Source organism: Dendrobates tinctorius, unplaced genomic scaffold, assembly GCF_039654945.1.
Source record: "Dendrobates tinctorius isolate UK_male_01 unplaced genomic scaffold, ASM3965494v1 ptg000045l, whole genome shotgun sequence".
NCBI classification, from domain to species: Eukaryota; Metazoa; Chordata; class Amphibia; order Anura; family Dendrobatidae; genus Dendrobates; species Dendrobates tinctorius.
The window spans coordinates 9577872-9586904 of record NW_027361713.1 but is presented as its reverse complement, the minus strand read 5'-3'; the positions used below and the strand labels follow the sequence as shown (position 1 = coordinate 9586904).

Below are 9033 nucleotides of genomic sequence, written 5' to 3'. Positions count from 1 at the left end.
CAGCTCAGCTCCTCAACGTTTCTACACTGTAGCTAGCACTTATCTTAGAATACAAAAAAATAGGAAACAGAGCAAAAACAGATGTGACAGTGTGATTTACAAGGGATATTTTCCTGCTGACAGCCAGGGGAAATATCCAAAAAGTTTTTTATGTTATAAACCTATTTTCCAAGTGACTGTACATTACAAGCATGAATAGACATCCGGGAGAATCAAAGCCCTCTTTATTATTCAGTGACATGTAGGAGCTGTTCTGGTAACCGACAATCACACGGAGCACTCAAATGCCTTCCGTGCCAGATATCCTGCCTGCCAGAAATATGGGAAGCAAGGTGTGCCACAGTCCGCGCTGCTGAGTCCACAAAATCACCTGGGATGCAAGATGTTGTAACAAAGTACTTCTTTATTCCTTCCTACGCGTTTCGGCGCCCTTCCTGGCACCTTCCTCAGGGATCCAGGGATGTGGATTCAGTAGCGCGGACTGTGGCACACCTTGCTTCCCATATTTCTGGCAGTTTTTCCACGTTGGAGTGGTTGGTGGAGGTCCTGCAGCAGCTGATACTGTGTTATGTCTTCAAGTCAGTTGTGGGTCACACAACTGGAATAGGTGAGTGGAACTGCATTACACCACTCACATCGTAGTGTCACTAGTGATAGGGCACTATTGCGCCTCTTGTTCCCCCACCCTTTTTGTATTGATACAGATATCCTGCCTGGCTCACCGGCTATGGGAATCTATGATATCCCTCTAAGTTATCACCATCTGTGCCTGGAAATCTGGGAGCGCCTCGCCCTCCGGCACATGGGAATCTGTGGCAACTTATCGAGTGATTTGGCTTCCTGTTGTCTGTTCCCCAGCAACCACAAGCAAAATCAATCACTGTTTCAACTATCTCCTGAATCTACACAAACATAAACACACATAAAACACAGCATGCAGCAGACAGCTTGGCTTATATCCCAGGGTTTGCAAAAGGGCATGGATTTTTTACACTACCTGGGAATGCAGTGGTGACCACATCTGACTGGCAAGAGATATAGACCCATACTGGGCACAGAGGACATTCAGGTGAGATGACAAGATTTTCTTACCTTACCATGGAGCTGCAGTCTCTGTCCCATGAGCCGAGACCGTGGCTGACACCCCCGTCTCTCCGGTCAGCAGGGTCCCCGTGCGTTTCATCCACTGCCCCACGTTGGGCACCAGATGTGAAGGAAATTTGGTTAGGATAAATCTATTCCTGTGTGTGCTGCGGCCGTTCCCAATCAGGCTGAGTATTAGGCTCAAGAATGACACAGTACACCGGGGTGACAAAATAAGATTCCATCAATACTGATGGATTATTGCACATACATGTTTTTATAATTGCATATAGAAAGGGGTGGTTAGTTAATTACCATATGATCAAGCTCCTTTGTTATTGGCTATCTAAATATATGGAATATTGTGATTAATGCATGGGAAAATGCTGATTAAGCAACTAAAATGTAACTGTCGCCTTTTGTGCAGTTAAGCTAAAAATTGAGACATCTACTCAGCACTCAGCACATCTGTTGTTGCTCCGCTTTTTTGCCTGGAAAGTACCGAACAGTCTGTCTGGTTTGTGGCAGCCATTTTAAGCAATGGATTATAGTGTATATTATCTGTGGGTATGTATGAGTATGTATGCAAGTGAGATCTATTTGAAATATATACAGTATATTTCCATCACACATGGATCACATATAAAAAGTACGCTCAAAAATCTGACATTTCTGGCCTCCATTTAAATTTTGCTGCAATGTGTTAGCGAACTTATTGACACCAGTTTCCTACAGGCCAGCTATTTTAAACTGTGGTTTGTCCATCACACGGTTCACATCTAAAAAGTGCGCTCAAAATTCTGCCATTTCTGGAATCCATTTAAATTTTGTTGCAGTGGGTTAGTGAAGTTATTGTCACCAGTTTGCTGGTAAAAATAGTTACCTACAGGCCAGCTATTTAAAACTATGGTTTGTCCATCACATGGATCACATCTAAAAAGTGCGCTCAAAATTCTGCAATTTCTGACCTCCAGTTAAGATTTGTTGCAGTGTGATAGTGAAGTTATTGACACCTGTTTGCTGGTAAAAATAGTTACCTTCAGGCCAACTATTTAAAACGTGGTTTGTCCGTCACATGGATCACATGTAAGTTCACTCCAAATGTAGCCATTTGTAGTGAACGTGGAAAATATTGTCCTCCATTTAAAATGAAGTAATAGAGAGAGAAGTAGGCACCACATTCAATGTTTAATCTAATATATAAAGCTCAATGTGGGTGTGTATGTATGTATGTATGTCCGGGATTGGCATCCGCACCGTCGCAGCTACAGCCACAAAATTTTGCACAGTCACACGTCTGGACCCCAAGAGTGTCATAGGCTATGTTGTGAGGCGAAATTTTAGCCACGTGCATTCCAATTCACCAAACAATTTTGCCCCTATCTACATAATGGGGCAAAAGTATATGTATGTATTGGCATCTGCACCGTCGTAGCTACAGCCACAAAATTTTGCACAGTCACACGTCTGGAACCCGAGAGCGTCATAGGCTATGTTATGAGGTGAAATTTTAACCCTGCGCGTTCCAATTCACCAAACAATTTTGCACCTATCTACATAATGGGGAAAAAGTGAAAGGAAACGTGTTGGAGGCAAATTGACAGCTGCCAGATGTGAACAAGGGGGACTTAATGAATGAGAGCAATGGCGCCAAAGAGTATATACCGTACAGTTGCTAAGGTGGGGCCCTGACATGGGATACTCACCACACATGGGGATATGAACACACACACAAAATGCACCATACACTACCATGTGCTTCAACACCTATACCATCCTCAGCACACATTTCACCACACATACACCAACCTCGCCACATAAAAGTCGAAACACAAAAGTCGCCACTCAAAACTCGCCACGCTGTCCCAGAGCTGTTTAAAACATGAAAAATGAGCTGTGATTGGTTGCTATCAGCAACAGTTTTCTTTGCAGACAGTTGTGGTAACTGAGGCCTATTATTCTTATCATTTCTATGGTGTTATCGTCCTTCTGTAAAGCCGGAAATAACACAATTTATTACCGGGCCAACACAGACCACCCTCTGACATAGACTGCAGGGGGAGCCCAGTATCACACAGGATCGAATTAAGGCCCCTTTACATTTAGCGATGCACCAGCGATTCTGACCTCGATACGATCCGGTCAGGATCACTGGTGCATCGCTAAATGGTCGCTAGTGAGCTGCCACGCAGGCAGATCTCACAGCGATACAGCGGTCGTTACTTACCTTTCAGACGCGGCGATCCTGACGTCCTCCCGTCCGCGTCCACGCGTCGCACGTCGGTGCCAGCAGGAAGCCCAGCAGGAAGCGCCTGGCAAGAAAAGGAGCTGCGTGATCTTGCGCGATCAGCGATGGACAGCGGGGGAGCCGGTCGGAGGTAAGTATCACACATTGCGATATCGCTAGCGATATCGCTGCTGCGTCACCAAATTGGTGATGCTTTAGCGATATTGTTAGCGATATCGCTATGTGTAAAACCCCCTTTAGATACACGGCTCAGCAGCCAGTATCACACAGGATAGGATTAGATACACAGCTCAGCAGTCAGTATCACACAGGATAGGAATAGACACATGACTCAGCAGTCAGTATCACACAGGATAGGACTAGATACACAGCTCAGCAGTCACTATCACACAGGACAGGATTAGACACATGGCTCAGCAGTCAGTATCACACAGGATAGGATTAGATACACAGCTCAGCAGTCAGTATCACACAGGATAGGATCAGATACGCAGCTCAGCAGTCAGTATCACACAGGAGAGGATTAGACACATGGCTCACCAGGCAGTATCACACAGGATAGGATTAGATACACAGCTCAGCAGTCAGTATCACACAAGAGAGGATTAGATACGCAGCTCAGCAGTCAGTATCACACAGGATAGGAATAGATACACGGCTCAGCAGACAGTATCACACAGAATAGGATTAGATACACGGCTCAGCAGTCAGTATCACACAGGATAGGATTAATTACACAGCTCACCAGTCAGTATCACACAGGATAGGAATAGATACACGGCTCAGCAGACAGTATCACACAGGATAGGATTAGATACGCAGCTCAGCACACAGTATCACACAGAATAGTATTAGATACACGGCTCAGCAGACAGTATCACACAGAATACGATTAGATACACGGCTCAGCAGTCAGTATCACACAGGATAGGATTAGACGCACGGTTTTTATGTGCAATATCTATAATAATAAATGCCCTAACCAGCTTCCGGTTGTAACAACTTCCGTCCAGTTGTAACCGGTGACGTCACCACACACACACACGCACATCTTAACCCTCAACACACCCCACCGCCTCAACACACACTCCTCTCACCTTTCACCTCCACTCATGTCCACTCACTCTTTCACTCCACATACGTTCCTTTCTCTCACTCCGTTTCTCATACTCACACCGTCATCGTTGCTGCCCCGACATCTTCCTCCGCCGCCGCGATCCAGGATCCAGACGTTCTCCAGGCCGCCGACATGTTCTTGCGGGACGCCATCTTGGATTTCGTGAAATCCCGCGATATTCAAGATTGCGTCGCCGCAACAACATGTCGCTGGCGTGGACGACATCGGGATCCAAAAAGATGGCGTCGGCGAAATCTCGCGAGATTACGCCGACGCCATTTTGGATCCCGATGTCACCCATGCCAGCGACATGTTGTTGCGGCGACGCCATCTTGAATATCGCGGGACTTCACGAAATCCAAGATGGTGTCCCGCAAGAACATGTCGCTGGCGTGGGCGACATCGGGATCCAAAATGGCGTCGGCGTAATCTCGCGAGATTTCGCCGACGCCATCTTTTTGGATCCCGATGTCGTCCACGCCAGCGACATGTTGTTACGGCGACGCCATCTTGAATATCGCAGGATTTCACGAAATCCAAGATGGCGTCCCGCAAGAACATGTCGGCGGCCTGGAGAACGTCTGGATCCTGGATCGCGGCGGCGGAGGAAGATGTCGGGGCAGCGACGATGACGGTGTGAGTATGCGAAACGGAGTGAGAGAAAGGAACGTATGTGGAGTGAAAGAGTGAGTGGACATGAGTGGAGGTGAAAGGTGAGAGGAGTGTGTGTTGAGGCGGTGTGGTGTGTTGAGGGTTAACATGGCAAGAGGTGTTAACGACGTCGGCGAAATCTCGCGAGATTTCGCCGACGCCATCTTGCATTCGTGAAATTGCGTCATTTACCTCACGCCAACTTGCTGTGCGGACGCTTGGCATTGCCTTTACCACCATAACTACTGCTGCCTTGGTCCTCTGCCGGTGTCTAATTACAGGGCTAATTTGCCTATACAGCCATAACTACTGCTGCATTGCTCCTCTGCTGGTGTCTAATTACAGGGCTAATTTGCCTCTACCGCCATAACTACTGCCTTTGTCCTCTGCCGGTGTCTAATTACAGGGCCAATTTGCCTATACCGCCATAACTACTGCTGCATTGCTCCTCTGCCGGTGTCTAATTACAGGGCCAATTTGCCTCTACCGCCATAACTACTGCTGCCTTGCTCCTCTGCCGGTGTCTAATTACAGGATCAATTTGCCAATACCGCCATAACTACTGCCTTTGTCCTCTGCCAGTGTCTAATTACAGAGCCAACTTGCCTATACCGCCATAACTACTGCTGCATTGCTCCTCTGCTGGTGTCTAATTACAGGGTCAATTTGCCTATACTGCCATAACTACTGCTGCCTTTGTCCTCTGCCAGTGTCTAATTACAGGGCCAATTTGCCTCTATCGCCATAACTACTGCTGCTTTGGTCATCTGCCTGTTTACTGCCGGTGTCTAATTACAAGGCCAGTTTGCCTCTACCGCCATAACTACTGCTGCCTTGCTCCTCTGCCGGTGTCTAATTACAGGGCTAATTTGCCTCTACCGCCATAACTACTGCTGCATTGCTCCTCTGCCGGTGTCTAATTACAGGGCCAATTTGCCTATACCGCCATAACTACTGCTGCCTTGCTCCTCTGCCAGTGTCTAATTACAGGGCTAATTTGCCTCTACCGCCATAACTACTGCTGCCTTGCTCCTCTGCCGGTGTCTAATTACAGGGCCAATTTGCCTCTACCGCCATAACTACTGCTGCCTTGCTCCTCTGCCGGTGTCTAATTACAGGATCAATTTGCCAATACCGCCATAACTACTGCTGCATTGCTCCTCTGCCTGTGTCTAATTACAGGGCCAATTTGCCTCTACCGCCATAACTACTGCTGCCTTGCTCCTCTGCCGGTGTCTAATTACAGGGCCAATTTGCCTCTACCGCCATAACTACTGCTGCCTTGCTCCTCTGCCGGTGTCTAACTACAGGGCCAATTTGCCACTACCACTTCACAACTACTGCTGGGCAATTACAGGGTCAATTAGTATCTGTTTACAATACTCCAGGACGCCTTCTTCACTGCCAGATAACTGCCAAATAGACTCCTTTACCTGTGCCAACATGAGTCATAACAAAAAGTATGCCAATGCCAGTGAAAGGAAAGCAGCTTTAGCACTACGCCAAAAACAACGCCGTGCTAATGAGACTCCTGAGGAAAAACACCATCGCCTTGAGAAGATTAAGGCTTATAAACGCCGTCACCTCACACACGAATCCCCTAACTCTAAATCCATAAGATTGGCTGAAGAAGCCTCTGCACGCCGTCACCGCCGACAACAGACGGCCTCTTCCTCATCATTATTATTAGACTCACAACAGGATGCTTCCACATCAGCATGTGGAACAATTTACTGCTACACTTCATCCCATATGCCGTTCACTGACATAACTAATCAGCAATCTGTTTCTGCCCTATCAATACCACCATTCAATACCGATGCACAGTATGCCAATGCCAGTGAAAGGAAAGCAGCTTTAGCACTACGACAAAAACAACGCCGTGCTAATGAGACTCCTGAGGAAAAACAGCATCGACTTGACAAGATTAAGGCTTATAAACGCCGTCGTCTCACACACGAATCCCCTAACTCTAAATCTATTACATTGGCTGAAGAAGCCTCTACACGCCATCACCGCCAACAACAGACGGCTTCTTCCTCATCATTATTAGTAGACTCACAACAGGATGCTTCCACATCAGCATGTGGAACAAGTTACTACCACACTTCATCCTATATGCCGTTCACTGACATAACTAATCAGCAATCTGTTTCTGCCCTATCAATACCACCATTAGTCAATACCAACGCACAGTTTCTTCACATACAAGCTGCAGTTAGCCCGCAGAAAGTGCAACCAAGACAAATATACGTTGGTCTCAAAACTAGGCGCACCCCATCGGTTGGACATGCACTTCTACCACAACCTCACATTTTCACTAATGATGAAAATAGTATTACCGAACACAGCTGTGGTGACATGACCCATGTATGTGAGCATTGCGAAGCTTTGCATTTTGTAGCAGAGATACCTTCTGATAACAACTTTACGCTCTGCTGTCAGAAGGGTAAAGTCCATGTACCCATACTACAATATCCTGATGTCTTTACACATTTGCTGAAAGGGCAAAGTGAATTTAGCAAAAATTTCATGGATAATATTCGAAGTATTAACAGTTCCTTTGCTTTTGCCTCCATGGGTGCAAATATTTCACCACCTCCTTGATATGGCCCATACTGTTTCCGCATACATGGCCAGATCTATCATAGAACTGAAACACTACATCCCTCAGATGACCAGCAACGCGCATTTGCCCAACTTTACATTCTCGATACCACTACCGCAAACGAACAACGCTTACGATGTAAAGAAAATCAAAAATGTCATCCTACATTGATGAACATTATTGCCCTTCAAATCCAAACTATTAATCCTTTTGTGGAAGCTTATCAAATGTTACGTGATGTGGAAGAACAAGAAAAAATTAAATCTCTACAAAACGGAACTGTCATGCCAAACATCACTATGGCTATTAAACAAGATCGTACTCAAGACCCTCGACGCTACAATAATCCCACTGTCAGTGAAGTAGCAGTCGTGTTTCAAAATGACAATGGTGAGCCACTAATGTCCACTCGCAGGATTTCAGAATACTCAAGATGGCATGGCCGCAAGAACATGTCGCCGGCGTGGACAATGTCGGGATCCAGGATGGCGCCGGCGGAAGAAGATGTCTGGGAACGTGGAGCAGCGACGATGACGGTGTGAGTATGAGAGACGGAGTGAGAGAAAGGGTCGTATGTGGAGTGAAAGAGTGAATGGACGTGAGTGGAGATGGTGTAAGGTGAGAGGAGTGTGTGTTGAGGTGTTGAGGCGGTGTGGTGTGTTGAGGAGGTGTGTGTGTATTGAGGGTTAACATGGCAAGAGGTGTGTCACTATCCTCTCGATGCGATAGCATCGGGCCTTAATCTACTATAATAAATGCGCTAAGCAGCTTCCGGGTTGTAACAACTTCCGTCCAGTTGTAACTGGTGACGTCACAGCACACCTCTTGCCATGTTAACCCTCAACACACCACTCCTCAACACACACTCCTCTCACCTTTCACTATCTCCACTAATGTCCACTCGCAGGATTTCAGAATACTCAAGATGGCATGGCCGCAAGAACATGTCGCCAGCGTGGACAACGTCGGGATCCAGGATGGCGCCGGCGGAAGCAGATGTCGGGGATCATGGAGCAGCGACGATGACAGTGTGAGTATGAGAGACGGAGTGAGAGAAAGGGTCGTATGTGGAGTGAAAGAGTGAGTGGATGTGAGTGGAGATGGTGAAAGGTGAGAGGAGTGTGTGTTGAGGAGGTGTGTGTGTATTGAGGGTTAACATGGCAAGAGGTGTGTCACTCTCCTCTCGATGCAATAGCATCGGGCCTTAATCTAGTAATCATTATAATTTGTTATATCTAACCACAGTTGGTTACTATGCCCAGGCAACGCCGGGCTCTTCAGCTAGTAATTAATACAGTGGGTGCTACCATGCGCCTTAAACACTAT

At 46.8% G+C, this 9033-nt stretch overlaps 1 long non-coding RNA gene across 1 annotated transcript in view; it reads left to right on the top strand.

Annotated features, from left to right (window-relative positions):
• The first annotated feature begins 376 nt into the window (after window positions 1-376).
• LOC141089329 (uncharacterized) overlaps window positions 377-9033 on the top strand; it is a 68651-nt gene continuing 59994 nt past the window's right edge. The window contains exon 1 of the long non-coding RNA XR_012232249.1: window positions 377-607. This is a non-coding gene — a long non-coding RNA (uncharacterized lncRNA). The remainder of the gene's footprint in view (window positions 608-9033) is intronic.